The following is a 14,382-nucleotide window of genomic DNA, read 5'->3' as shown; positions in this document are numbered from 1 at the left end:
TATATAATTTTTTTAAGGCAACTTAATTTCTAATAGCTGTCAGAATAGTGATTACAGTTGGGGTGTTTGCAGTGACTAGACAATAATGAAAAGGGGTGCTGGTAATATTCTGCTTCTTGGTTCATAAGTGGGTGCTCGTTGAATAAATAAGTTAAACTTATTTTTTTAAATTATTTGAGCTGTATACTTTTTATTTAAATACCTGTAGATATATTTAGTTCAAACATATAAAAGAGAGGGAAAAAAAAAAAAAGAAAAAAAAGAAAAACTTGAATAGGAAGTTCTTAAAAGAAGCTATTCAGTAGGGCAATACATATATACAAATGTGATCAATTTCAATAGTTATTAGAGAAAAACAATCTGAACCACATAGATGTGGTACCCCCACACATCAATTGGAACTCTTCTATACTGCTAGTGTGAGTATAACTTGGTATAACCACTTTGGAGAACCATTTGGTATTGACTACTAGAGAATATGTGCATTTCCTAACCTGTACCAATTCCATGTCTAAGTATATGATCATATTTATATGTGTATCCATATTTACCAAAGATACATGAACAAATGATCATAGAAGCGCTCTTTATAATAGTCACACACTGGAAACCACTCAAATACTCATCATAAATTCATGGTATATCCTTAGTGTGAATACTCTGTAATAATGAGAATGAGTAAACTATACTCATAAATATGCATAAATGTCATAAACATAATGATGAGCTAAAGAAGCCAGTCACAAAAATGTACACCCTGTTAAGTTCAAAAATTGTTAAAAAGAGTCTGTGATAGAAGTAAAGATAGTGGTTATATTTGGAGTTAGGTAATCTTCTGGAGGGGGCACAAAAGGGTATCTAATGGACGTGTTCTTCAAGCCATTCTTTAAGTCATGCACTCACGATTTGTATAGTTTTCTGTAAGTGTCTTATATATTAATTAAAATATTTTTTACATTTTAATTAAAATTTTTAAAAATAAAATGTGGAGGATCCATACTTGTACATCACGTTTTGATACTACATGAGAAGAGGATGTACTTTTTACAGAAGAAAAATCTAGAGATAGAGACATTCTGTTGACTGAAATTATGCGAGTTTTAAAAACTTTGTCATCTTATTATTATTTTCACATTGTACTTCTGATAGAAATCACCACCAGAAGTATCAAGAATATATGCTTTACAAGCCAGTGGATAAAGAAACATGTTGTTTAGAAATTTAATGATTTTTCTGGTAAATGGTCCTACATATTTTGCAAAGTTAGTGGCCAGAGAGAGCTTAATATGTCTAAACGACTTTAATGAATAATTTTGATTAATTTAAAACAAAAAGCACTGGTACAATTTTTAGTTATAGAATGTTAATAGGATTCATTGGTACTTTGAAAAACTCCATAATGCTGTCATTGAAAAGCCCATTGATAGCATTGAGAGTACTGAGGTGACAGGGTGAGCCGGTGACGTTTTGGCATCACTTTTTCCTTCTCTGCAGGGGAATACAGCATCTTTGCTCAGGGAGTATAGTATGGTTTGGATTAAGAAGTCTAAATGCTGGGAAGAGAATCCAAATATGAAATTTCCAAATGACAGCTTAGATACAGAGTGCCAAATTTTATCCCTCTCATGCTGTGCTACTGAAAGCCAAGAAAAACTAAAACTCAACAAAGGAACTTTTCATGCTATCTGTAGTGATCCAAATCAAGAAATCTATTCAGGCTGGGGGCCATTAAACCGAGAGCTGCATACTAAGCTAGGAATCGGCCTAAAGCTAGACTCTACCACACCTCACTCACACACATGTTAGATCAACTGGCTGTGCTTCACTACTGTTCACCTGAAAAAGAGGGGCCAGGAGAAGAGGGTGCTAGTTTGACTTGCTATATTTATGGGATCATAATATTTTCATTAACGATGTGTGTGTAATTCAGTGGATGTGTTAACACTTGAAAACATCTGAACCACATTAAGGGATAAAGTACAGGCTCAGCGTTGACTACAATTGCCAATATTCCCAACAAATCCAGATTATTTTGTTAAAAAATCAATAATGTGCCTGAATAACTCCAAACATCTGGATATTTGTAAATAGATGTAGGAACAACCTCATGTTTTGGCATCACGTGCAACTGGTGACATTGATGGATTATTCCTGATCATTATTCCTTGGGAATATTGACCAAGAAACTGTAACGTTGTTATTTCATTATAATAACTTGAATTTTTATTGTGCTTTGTATTTTTCAGAATATTTTTGCAGGCACTATTTTATTTGCCTTAGGTGAAAACTTTTTCTTATTCTTCCTTTTCTTTTTTTTTGATTAAAGTTTATTGGGGTGACAATGGTTAGTAAAGTTACATAGGTTTCAGTTGTACAATTCTGTAATACATCATCTATATATTACATTGTGTGTTCAACTGACTCTGGGTGGTGAACACAAAATGTCAAAACTTTTTCAGTTAAACAGAACTTATTTATTTGTTTTAAGAAGAGATGATTGAAATGCAGTTAAGGTGCCACACCAGGGTCATAGTTGGTTACATACAGGTGAGAACCCATTTAAATTAAAATCTATTCACTTATCTTTCCCACAACTCTGATACCATGGAATTAAACATGTTTGGTGGTTGTGAAATGCATACATCTATTGGAATAAAAACCACAATAACATATTTTTCATATGTTTTCACTTCCATTACACTCCTCCTAAGATTAACACTATAAGGGGTGTTTCATACACACATGGAGTTAACTTTTCTATAGACGAGATAACTTTTTTATACACTTTTGAGCAGAAGGAAGCTTCCTAGTCACTTCCTAAGAAATAAAGAGACAAGCTCAAAGAAGTTTTGCAACCTATTTGAAAACACATGGTAAATTCAGAACTGGTACTAAAACTTGTTCAGTGACTAGGGCCAGTTATCTTTTTAGGACACTATACATTAATTTATTCAGTGGAAAAGACAGTGAAATTATGTATTAAGTTCAGGCAATGAAGTTCGTGAACTCATCGTAGAAAAACTGCTACATACTTCATTGCTGAATATCACTATGGTCACCTTCGAAGTACTCCCCTTGGGAAGCTATACACCCATGTCAGTGCCTAGTCTACCCTTCAAAGCAATTTTGGAACTCTTTTTCTGGAATGGCCATCAGAGCTGTCATCGTATTACACTTGATGTCATGAACGTCATCAAAATCTCTTCCTTTCAACATTTCCTTTATATTTGGGTAAAGAAAGAAGTCATTGGGAGCCAGATCAGGTGACTGGGAGAGTGTTCCAATACAGTTATTTGTTTGCTAGCTAAAAACTCCCTCACAGACAGTGCTGTGGGAGCTGGTGCATTGTCATGATGCAAGAACCATAAATTGTTGGTGAATATTTCAGGTTGTTTTTGTCTAACTTTTTCACACAACCTTTTCACCTCTTCCAAATAGTAAACTCTGTTAATGGTCCGGTTTGGTACAAATTCATATGAATATTCCCTCTAATATCAAAACAAGGTTAGTAACATTGTAACAAGATCATGAACTTAATTGTCAGACATCATATTATAGAAATGTACACTTGAAACCTATATAATTTTACTAACCAATGTCATCCAAATAAATTTAATAAAAATTAAGAACAAATCCTAGATAAATATGAGAAGCTTCTTAGAAAATATTACTGGTAATATTATGGTGACATTTTCTCAATATTATTACAAACAATTTTAGTAACATTTTGGAAAGTTCTGATCCTTTCTGTTTTTCAATCCATAAGGACAACTGCCTTGCAATAGTAACACTATTTTGTCCTGCAGATACAAGGCAGGACCAGAGGAAGCTTATCCTGAAAATACTATTTGTTGTAATAATTTAGGATAAAATAATGTTTTTTCTCTATGAATCTACCTGAGATGCTTCAGTCTCAATCATACACCACAAGGCTTATTTTATAAACTTTGTACCTTTTCAATTCATATAAACATTTTAAAGTACAATGAAATACCTCCATGAGATATGCATTTGATTTTGGTGCATAAATAAGAAATATATAAAGACAAATTTAAGTCTCAGTGGCAAAGTAATGTGAAAAGCAAAATTATAAAAATGAAAAGTGTTCCTGATTGCAAAGTAAAACTATATTTTACAGAGCTTTATCTAAACCCTACTTGTTGTAGATCAATGCTGTATTTTTCAGTTCATATTTTATTACTATATGTATGTATATATAATCTTTACACTCCTTCTCTACTCAGTTTAATTAGTTACTCTGATATTTATGGGTGAGTATTATCAATCCAATACTAGTAATTGCATACTCTATAAAATACTATGACATGTTTTCAGGACCATAAAATTAATTGATGTAAAATAAAAATATTTGCATGGCTTATGCCTGTATTTGTTCATCTAAGTGCAGCCAACTAACTTCAGTTTCTTCTCGCCCCCTTTCCAAAATGTATTGGTTTATTATTCCACATGAAAATTGGCACAGAAGAATCCACACCCAGATTCTTCTTCTATTGACCACAATAAACAAAATTTTTCTATAGAACTCCCTTCTATTTTTCTATAGAAGACTAGCTTAAGTGAGCAAAAATAACTGAATTATTATATGGTGATTTGCTTTTCACATTTCCAACCATGCTCCTTAAGTACAATTGAATAATGTATGTTTATTTTAAATATGTGGTGTATTTTTAATTTATGTGATGATAGAGCCCTTTTATGGCTCTTTTTAAAATGTTTGTTTGAGGTCTTAAAATTTAATTTCATAATTGAACTGATTTTTTTGAAAATGAAAATCACAATATTTGCTGATTTTGTCTGCATACTTTTATATGGCTGTGGGTGTATACATGCATTTATATTAGTTTTTAAATGCACAAAAGCTGTTGCTATCGATATATATGTACAAGTATATAAACTAATGCTGTTTTTCATGCTTCCCTGTTTGATAGAACTAACATACTGGCCTAATTCTCATCAACAGTTTCAAATTCTGGCTACAGATTTTCATTTCATTCAATTTAATATGTTTATTTTTCTAGATTGTGATCTTGGCTTCATTCTTTCTTCTTCTTCTTCTTCTTTTTTTTTTTTTTTTTAACTTGTACTTATTCACTAATTTTTCCCATAGCTCATAAGAGATTTGTTAATTTGCTCAGTTTATTATTAAAATTTTTACATTAATTATAAAAGGGGACTGAAAAGGCCTGCTCATTCTGCCACAACATATATCAGAACATGATATAATAAAACATTGCATCTGATATTATCCAAATAAAATATAGATCCTGGATTTTTTAAGTGACTTGGGCTTGTTGCTTAATGTTTTCCCATATGTGGAATAGCTCCTAGTACCTAATTATTGGTAAATCCATAAGAATGTAATCAATGTTTACATTCTTAACTACTACAAAAAGTAGTTATTTAGTTTTATGGGTCACACCACATGGGTCACCCTTTCTATTGGTGAGCTTATTTTTTAGCAGTGTTTAAACCAGTGTGGTATTCAGTTGTCCGTCTTCATAAACACTAGTTAATTTCCATCAGAAACAACATTAACTGCATGCTTAGAAAAGGAAAGGATTTCTTTAATATCATGTATCAACATTTTTTGCTTCTGTTGTCCTTTGTCAGGAATAAGTCGATTAATTTGATGCAGACCAGATTTTTCATCTTTGGGAGCAGAAAAAAGCAGTCTAAATGTGATGGAATTGTTGGTGTATTTGTGAATCTTTTACTACTAGCTATTTACAAGTTGTTTGTCAACTTGTTCAAGTGCCTCTTTTCCCCTCTGAATTTGTAAGTAACCAAGTTAGCATGTTAAAGTAACACTGAAGCCAGAAATGTCTGCCATTTTTCTTTTCATGTGTATGCATTTATTTACCATGGGGATTTAATTGGATTCCTAGAATTCCCAGTCTTCTATAAAGTGCAGGAGGAGAATCAGTAAACACTGAAATAATTAACACATTAGTGTTGGACCAAATATGCTAAAATATGGATTACTCTGGTGGTTTCCATTACAGAGCATCCAATTTGGTCATTTTGAATACATTAAAATTAATATGTGTAATTCATGGTATATCAGTTGAATCACTCTATTCATTACTGTGGATTCAACCATGCTATTACAAAATGCATCAAACATAGGGAAAAGTATTAGAGTACATAGACTCACCACAGAAATTTAGCATATTTCAGTTGCATTATTTATTTCAAATCATTTTTGCTTTAACAAATAAATGTTGTTTAATATGCCTCTTATCTCTATCTTGTTTCCCTCCCAAGAGGTAACCATTATTCTCAAGTTGGTCAGTGTCTTTACAATTCATGTTTTTGGAGATAGGCATCTCCATCAGCATGTTTTATTGCTTTTAATACACTTTTAATTGACTTAATAGTGCATACGAGATTTGACAATTAAGTTCACGAACTTGTGGCGATGGTGTTACTAACCTTTTTTGATATCGGGGGAATATTCATTATGAATTTGTATCAACTGGACAAACAGTTAACCAAGTTTACTACTTGGAAGTGCTGAAAAGGTTATGTGAAAAAGTTAGACGACCTGAACTTCTCATCAGCAATTCATGGCTCTTGCATCATGACAAAGCACCAGCTCACATGGCACTGTCTGTGAGGGAGTTTTTTAACCAATGCACAAATAACTGCATTGGGACACCCTCCCTACACCTGATCTGGCCCCCGATGACTTCTTTCTTTAACCGAAGATAAAGGAAATATTGAAAGGAAGACATTTTGATGACATTCAGCACATCAAGGGTAATATGACGACAGCTCTGATAGCCATTCCAGAAAGAGTTCCAAAACTGCTTTGAAAGGGTAAAATATGCACTGGTGTCAATGCATAGCTTCCCAAGGGGAGTATTTCGAAGGTGACTGTAGTGATATTCAGCAATGAGGTATGGAGCACTTTAGCTAGGATGAGTTCGCGAACTTAATTGTCTGACCTCGTATATCATATTACTCCTTGCTTTCTTTTCTACTAAAAGTTCTTTTTTTGTGAGATCACATATATACCTACATTACATGAATGTGTGTGTATATATATATATGTATGTATATGTATATAAGATTATATCATGTATATGATACATATAGATCTAGTTGACTCAGTTTAGAATCTCGTTATATAACTCTGCCATAGCTTATGTATTCCCTAAATGATGAATATGTATGTAATTTTCATTTATTTACTGATGCAAATGTGCTACTACAGGTGAACATTTTTCGAAGATACTTACTTCAAATTAGAATTTGTTGTTTGTAGGCTTTGTACATCTTTGTTCTTACCAGACTCAAAGCATAGATTCATTTTTTTGCTCATTTTAAGAATTAAAACACTCAAAATATTTTAGTCACTCCTATTGGTCAGGAAGAAGCGCTAGATCATTTAAAATAAAATAATCATATAAAAGTAAAGCATGTCAGAAGTTTCAGAAGAAACCTCTGTCTGTTTGTCAGGAATGAGAAGTTGACTAATTTGATGCAGAGGAAATCCTCATGGTTTTCTCCATAAGCCCAGCACTTTTAAGGCAGATTCACCCCGAAGCTCTTTCAATCTGAGCAGTGAAGTACTTTTTACTTAAAAGAATGTTCCTACTTAAAACATTGGGAAGATCAAATTATCAAACAATCAATCCATCAGAGAACAGTCAATAGAAGTAAATCTAGAAGGGTACCCGCCGACCAGTAACACTGGTAAAAAGCCTTTCTCTATTTCAAGCTTATGGTCTTCATCAATTTGTAAAGCTGATACCAGGAGTGTCATTTATGGAATTCAAAAAAGGTATGCATAACATGCTTTGTAGTCTGGATCCATTTGAATCTGACTATCCCAACAGTCAATGTCTTTATCCAGAAAATGTAGACAACTCAAGTCCCTAATATATCCATCATCTAATGTTAAGCTACATAGTAAAAAGGAAACTTCTAAACTTGTTTGCTTGAAAGTTCTACCTTATTGCACACATTTCCCCAGATTGCTATTCTCCTACCTCCCAGCACATCCCAGGGCCTTTATGCAGGTTTTCCTTTCCAAATTTTCTGTAGTTTAGTGTCAGGGATATTCACTCGCAACTTGGTATTGTCTTTCCTCAAGCACACCTACAACATGCTATAGTCTAAAATCAAATTACCTTAATTTGTCTATTCTAGGAGTTTCGTCCTGGAAAGAGATGCAGAAGAAAGGGTTTTCATATTTGAGTCTAAGTTTCACGTATTAATCTTTCATGTATCACTGGCAACACACTATATGAAATTCAGGACTCTCATTTGAAGGGACACTATATGGAACCCACTGCTTAGGATGCACTTAATAATAGATGATATCTCCTATCTGATCTTTTTGCCTCCAGATTCTTCTATTTCATCTTTCGCTTGCTGCCAGGATTTTCCTCAAAACAGAAATGTAATCATGCCTTGCTCCAGCTTAAAAACTGTTGATAGATCTCAATTTACTAATCTGGTTCTAACCTACAACAGAAACTTAAACCCCTGTTCCTTTCCATTTTCCACCCTCCCCTCTTCACTCTAAGTTCCATTCAGAACTTTAAACTTTGAATTATTCATAAGGCCCTGCAGGAGACATGCTTTCTCACAACCTCCAAGTCTTTAGATGTATTCTTTCTCCTATCCGGAATTCCTCTGTAATCTTCTCTCTGTTTAGCAACTCCCTTCTAATCATGTAGTGTAGTATATGCAAAAGTCAGCTCTGATATCACCTTTTCTGTGAAGGCTTCCTGGTAGTCTTCTGCAGGTAGAATTAATGCCTCCCCATCTATCTTCCAAAACAGTTTTTAAAAAGACTTATGGTAACATTTGTCATATGTGTTTTTTAACCCCAAGATTCTGAGCAACAAAGACAGCTTATTTAACAACAGATAATTTTAAAACATTAAGAAATGGTGATTGTATCCAATTTGTCTCTGCAAATTAGAGGTGATAGATAGATATATTCAATGTATAGATGCAGTCTCTATTGTTTCATATGTGTTTTATGTTCATTAAACACATATTTATGGAACACACGCCATGTGCTGGTTTGTGTTCTGCTTGATGGAAATATAATTTTGAGGTACTCCCACTCCCAACCCCCAAAAAAGAACTGAGGAGTTTGTATCTTCCTCCAAAATTATTGCCTACTCTTTGGGTCTTTGAAACATGGCTTAAGTCTACGACCAGAGGTCACAGTGAAACTAAGTGGCCTCTCCTGAAATTGAACCAATGACAAGCACCTCATTTGGACAGTGCTCTAAACCAGCCCAGTGACAATATTTTCATGTATAAGGTGTGAATACCTGTAACTTATGAAATAATGACCCAATTTACTTTCTGAATTCAAGGAGAATAGCTTGAATGGGTAACATTTTGAGGGTAATTGGAACCTTAGAAAACAGAATCCCAGCCATTGAAGATGAAGTGATGCTCGAGCTATTACCTTTTGCCTCACACTATAATTTATTCTTGCCCTTTCCAGGGTCTCCAAATACCACACCAACATTATATTTATGACAACAAAGGCTGCAGCTAACTTTCTCCAAACACTTGTATCATAGATCCTTCCACTCACTGAAAAGAACAAAACAAAAACAAAACCAAAAAATCTTTTCAAATCGTTTTCCCTTTGCACAGACTACAAAGATCTGATCACAGCTCCCTTGTCATTTTTCTCTTTTTGAGAAATCTAACTTTAAACTACTTTTGAATTATGTGAGAAGAGACAGTGTGTATATTCTACCTTAAAAGCAATGTAAGGTGGTGTTCTCTGGCATAAAGGCAATTCAAAAATAGCTGAAGCTTAAGAGTCGAAACTTCCCCTCATCTAGTGTATATTGAACAGAATTATTAGCAATCAAAGCTGATATGAATCTCTCAGTGCAAAATCACATAAATGTTTTGGTTTGTAAATACTGTGCAAGCAATGGAAGTTTTATATCGAAGGTACTATTTGTTCAGCTAGAATTTTGAAGAGTGATGAGCCATTAGGTGCCATTTTAATCATGCAAGTCCTCTCAAATTAAAAAAAAAGAATAGAAGTTAAAGTCAAAAGATATGAAATAAGGAAATCTTGATATGTCATGTGAAGTGTCATTCTATTACCCTGCTTACAATGCACTAAAATACACTGCTTGGTGTGGGAGATTTATTAGCATAAATTGAGATCAGGAGCTTTGGACTGATGAATCATTTGGATCAAATCCTGTCCTCAACATACCCTATTTACTGTGGGCATATTCCTTAACCTATTACGCTTACTCATTTTACTTATCTAAGAAATATGTGTATTTCAGTCATCATACCTAAATTACTAGGTTAATAGGAATGGTCTGTCTTCATATAGTGTACTCTTCCACCCCAAAATTAATTCACAGTTTTCCAAATGATTAAGTGCCTACCACATTAAAAATAAGATTCACAGGGATGATTAGAAATATTTTGAAAATGTTTTTAAAGTTGTCATATGTTGCTTAAAGTAGTAAATTAGTAGTCAGTTTTTATGTTTATATACTATATAGAGAGGCAATTCATTGTAGAATTCCATGCATAGAATTCTTGTCAGAGTCCCAACCCAGAGACATAATCGTGTAACGCATATGGATGATTCTGCACACATCTTTAAGATGAAATGAGTTCTTAAGGGGCAAGACAGAATCACTCTATGCGAATGTCAAGGTGGCTATATCCTGACAGATGGCAAAAGAATAAAAAAAAATTGCATTTAAAGTTCAGGTCATTTTTAAGAAAGCCAAGCATGATGCCGTGTCACTCTGGGCAAGGCTGAAGTTATACACGTAAGATAAGGTAAAAGAAACTTGATTAGAATTAAAGCTGGATGAGCATTATATAAGTAAGTGGCTACATATGTAAATGGGTAGAAATAAATGGATTAGATGGATCTCCAATCAGAGAAGCTGCCAGAACCTTCTCTCAGTCTGGAAGACATAGCTGAGGCATATCCTCTGGTGTCATACCTAAAAAAGATTGTTTAAGGAAATATGCTTATCAATACTGTCAATCTATTTAGGCTTCTTTTAAGGTATGCATTAGGCAAAGTACCTAAATAATGCTAATTAAAAAAAATAGAAAAGATAATTGGGAAAATTTCAATATGATGATTTCTATGTAAAAACAAAATAGTTCAAAATGTTTTTAAAGTATGACATAGTGCTGCTATTTGTTTTTTTAGTCATAATTTTAAAGATCTTAAACTTGTTAAAACTTCAGCCTAATTATAAAGTGAATTTTAATATTACCCTTGTGTCAGCAGAGAAAAAATACATCACAGTGATTTCCTTCAGGATCACTTCACTTTGTATATGACAGAGGTGGCTAGCTGGATACCAAGAAGACCTATTCTTCTCGGACCACAGATAAATCATATTCCCCAGTGGCACTTGCTCTTTCTTCAGCCATATGTCTGAGTTCTGGGCAATGGAATATAGGTGGAACTGATGGGCACCACTTCCCAAACTATATCAAAAGATACACCCTTCCTCAATGCTCCTTCGATCTCTTCTGTTAGTCTGTTGTAGATGAGTATAGGAAACCTGAGAGCAACACACTGAAGATTACTGAAACATAGATTGAAAAGGCCTGGAATACTTCAGATGGGAGATGCTTGAATCCCTGAATCACTTCTTGAAGGAAATCTGACCACCAAACATAGACACTCATGCATGGACATTCACGTTCTCTATAGAGAATATAAATTAGTTACCTGCATGAAAAATAAACATTTATCATGGTTGAGTTATTACACAGTTTTAGTTTCCATTACATAAGTTTAAGGTTTTTTGTTTGTTTGTTTTTTGTTTTTTTTATTGAGAATACCATATGTTGAAATACATGCCCAAATATGATTTAGACATTTCCATAATCTAAGACAATTTTGTTGTGAAGTTTTCTAGTCAATCACCTGTCCTCACTAGAGATAATCACTGTTTTGGTTAATATCACCATATATTAGTTATACATATTTTAGTAATTCATGCAAATGAAGCCACATAACCTGTATTCTTTTGGTTTGTCTTCTTTCATATCTATCATATAAGTAAAAGTTATCCATGTCGTTAGTGAAGAAGTAGTACATTTCTTTTTTTATTAAGTTATATTCAATTTAATAAGTATGTCACAATTGGTGTATCCATTTTTGTGTTTCTGAACATTTGGATTATTTTCAATTTGGGGCCATTATAAACAAAACTGCTATGAGCATTCTTGTACAAATATTTTTGTGAATATGTGTTTTATTTCTCCTGGGTAAATAGCTAGAAGTGGAATTTCTAGATCAAGGGAAGGCATATAGGTGACTTTTTTTCGGGGGTGGGTGGTGGGTAAAAAGGTACCAAACTTTTATTTCAAAATTTTGTACAATATTCACCTATTCTCAGTGATGTATGAGACCTTCATTTGTTCCATATCCTCATCAAAACTTGGCATCATTCTTTTCAATTTATCCATTCTAGTGGGTAGAAAATAGTATCTCATTGTTGTTTTAGTTGCATTGTTTTCTGATGATTAATGATGCTGAGCACCTTTTAAAATCCTTAAGGGTTATCTTATTTGTGAAGTATCTTTTCAAATGTTTGCCCATTTATTTTTATTATGATGTTTATCTTTTTATTGAATTTTAGGTGTTCTTTATATAATTTGAATGTTTAAGTTCTCTGTCAGAATGTGTATTGAAAATATTTTCTTGCGGTGTATAGCTCATCCTTTTTTACCTCAAGGGTGTTCTTTAATAAACAGATCATTCTCAATGTAATGAAGTCCAATTTATCAGTTTTATATGTTTTCCATTTTTTGAGTCATAAGAAAATTTTGCATGTATTCAACACTGTGAATATAGTCTGGAAATTTCATAGTTTTAGGTTTTACACTTAAGTTTATGTACAGTCTCAATTTGACTTTTATATGTTGTGTAAGATAAACTATAGGATTCTTTTTTATCTTCAAAGTATTATCCAATTGTTCGAGTATTATTTGTTGAAAACAATTTTTTAATCTATTTCATTTTTTGATAACTTCCTAAAGACCAATCTACCAGCTAAATGTGGGTCAATTTCTAGACTCTTTATTCTGTTTCATTAATATAATGCCTATGTTACACTATTTTAGTTACTGTGGTTTAAAATGAATTGAATGCATGCTTTGGTACTCTTTTCAGTGAATGTATTTTGCTGTTCTATGTTCCTTTTATTTCCAGTAAATTAAGAATGCACTTGTCACTTTCTACAAAACAAACAAACAAACAAACAGACAGACAGACAAAAAACACTTTACTATAATTATAAACTATTTCTGTTGAATCCATAGAGGAAATTTAGGAAAATTATCAGCTTAACTGTATGAGTCTTTCAATTTGCATTTAGGTGTTATTTAATATTTTCCCATACCTTTGTAAACAAAATTTTAACAATAATAAACTTGTGTTCTTTTATTAAAATTATCCTTAAGTATTTTATGCTTTTGATGCCATTGTAAATGGACTTTTAATTTTTTTTCCAGTTGCTCACTATTAGTACCTAGAAATATAATTAGTGTATATTGACTCTATATCTGTGATCTCATTACAAAAATCACACGTATGTTATAGGAGATTTTTCTATATGTCATTGAATTTTGACATAAATAATCATGCCAACTGTTCATGAAGAGTTTGAGTTTTCCTTTCCAATGCTTATACTTTCTTTCTTGTTTATTGCATTAGGTAGATATGTTCTCCTGTACCAATTGAATAGAACTGATGCAGGAAGAGATTCTTCCCTTTTTCACAAACTAAGGTGAGATGTTTTCAGTGTTTCACCATTATACAGGTTGCTAGCTGTAGACTCTTTGTGGGTGTGCTTCAGTAGATAGACAAAATTTATTTCTACTCCTAGCTTGCTGAAATTTTTTCATGAATATATGTTGAATTTCACCCAATGATTTCTTTTGCATCTATTTAGAAGATCATTTAATTTCTCCTGATTTTTATGTTAAACCACCTTGTATTTCTGGCATAAGTTCTGCTTGTTCATGATATAATAGCTACTTCTATATTGATGATTTGATTTGTTAGTATTTTGAGAAGGAGTTTCATCTATGTACACAAGGGATAGTGAATTTTTTTCTTTTATTTTCTCAAAATGTCCTGGTCACATTTTGATTTGAAGTTTATTCTAGCCTCATAAAAAGAGTAGGACATATTCTTTTTTTTAAAATTTATATTCTAATAGAGTTTCACAGTACTCAGGACACATTCTGAAAAAGGTGTTACCTGGCAAAGAGGGGGCAATTTAAACATCAAAGAGCATAAATATAATGAATTAAAACCCATTATGTGAGTTCAAAAATCATTGATAAATTTTGGAGATAGAAAAC

General features: G+C 32.8%; 1 long non-coding RNA gene across 1 annotated transcript in view; it reads left to right on the top strand.

Annotated features, from left to right (window-relative positions):
- Nucleotides 1-14,382, top strand: part of LOC141570517 (uncharacterized) — a 712,144-nt gene that overhangs the window by 158,560 nt on the left and 539,202 nt on the right. Inside the window, exon 3 of the long non-coding RNA XR_012494572.1 lies at nt 13,730-13,802. This is a non-coding gene — a long non-coding RNA (uncharacterized LOC141570517). The remainder of the gene's footprint in view (nt 1-13,729; nt 13,803-14,382) is intronic.

Source organism: Rhinolophus sinicus, linkage group LG03, assembly GCF_036562045.2.
Source record: "Rhinolophus sinicus isolate RSC01 linkage group LG03, ASM3656204v1, whole genome shotgun sequence".
Taxonomy (NCBI): Eukaryota; Metazoa; Chordata; class Mammalia; order Chiroptera; family Rhinolophidae; genus Rhinolophus; species Rhinolophus sinicus.
The sequence above is the reverse complement of the archived record's forward strand: the minus strand, read 5'-3'. Positions and strand labels throughout refer to the sequence as shown.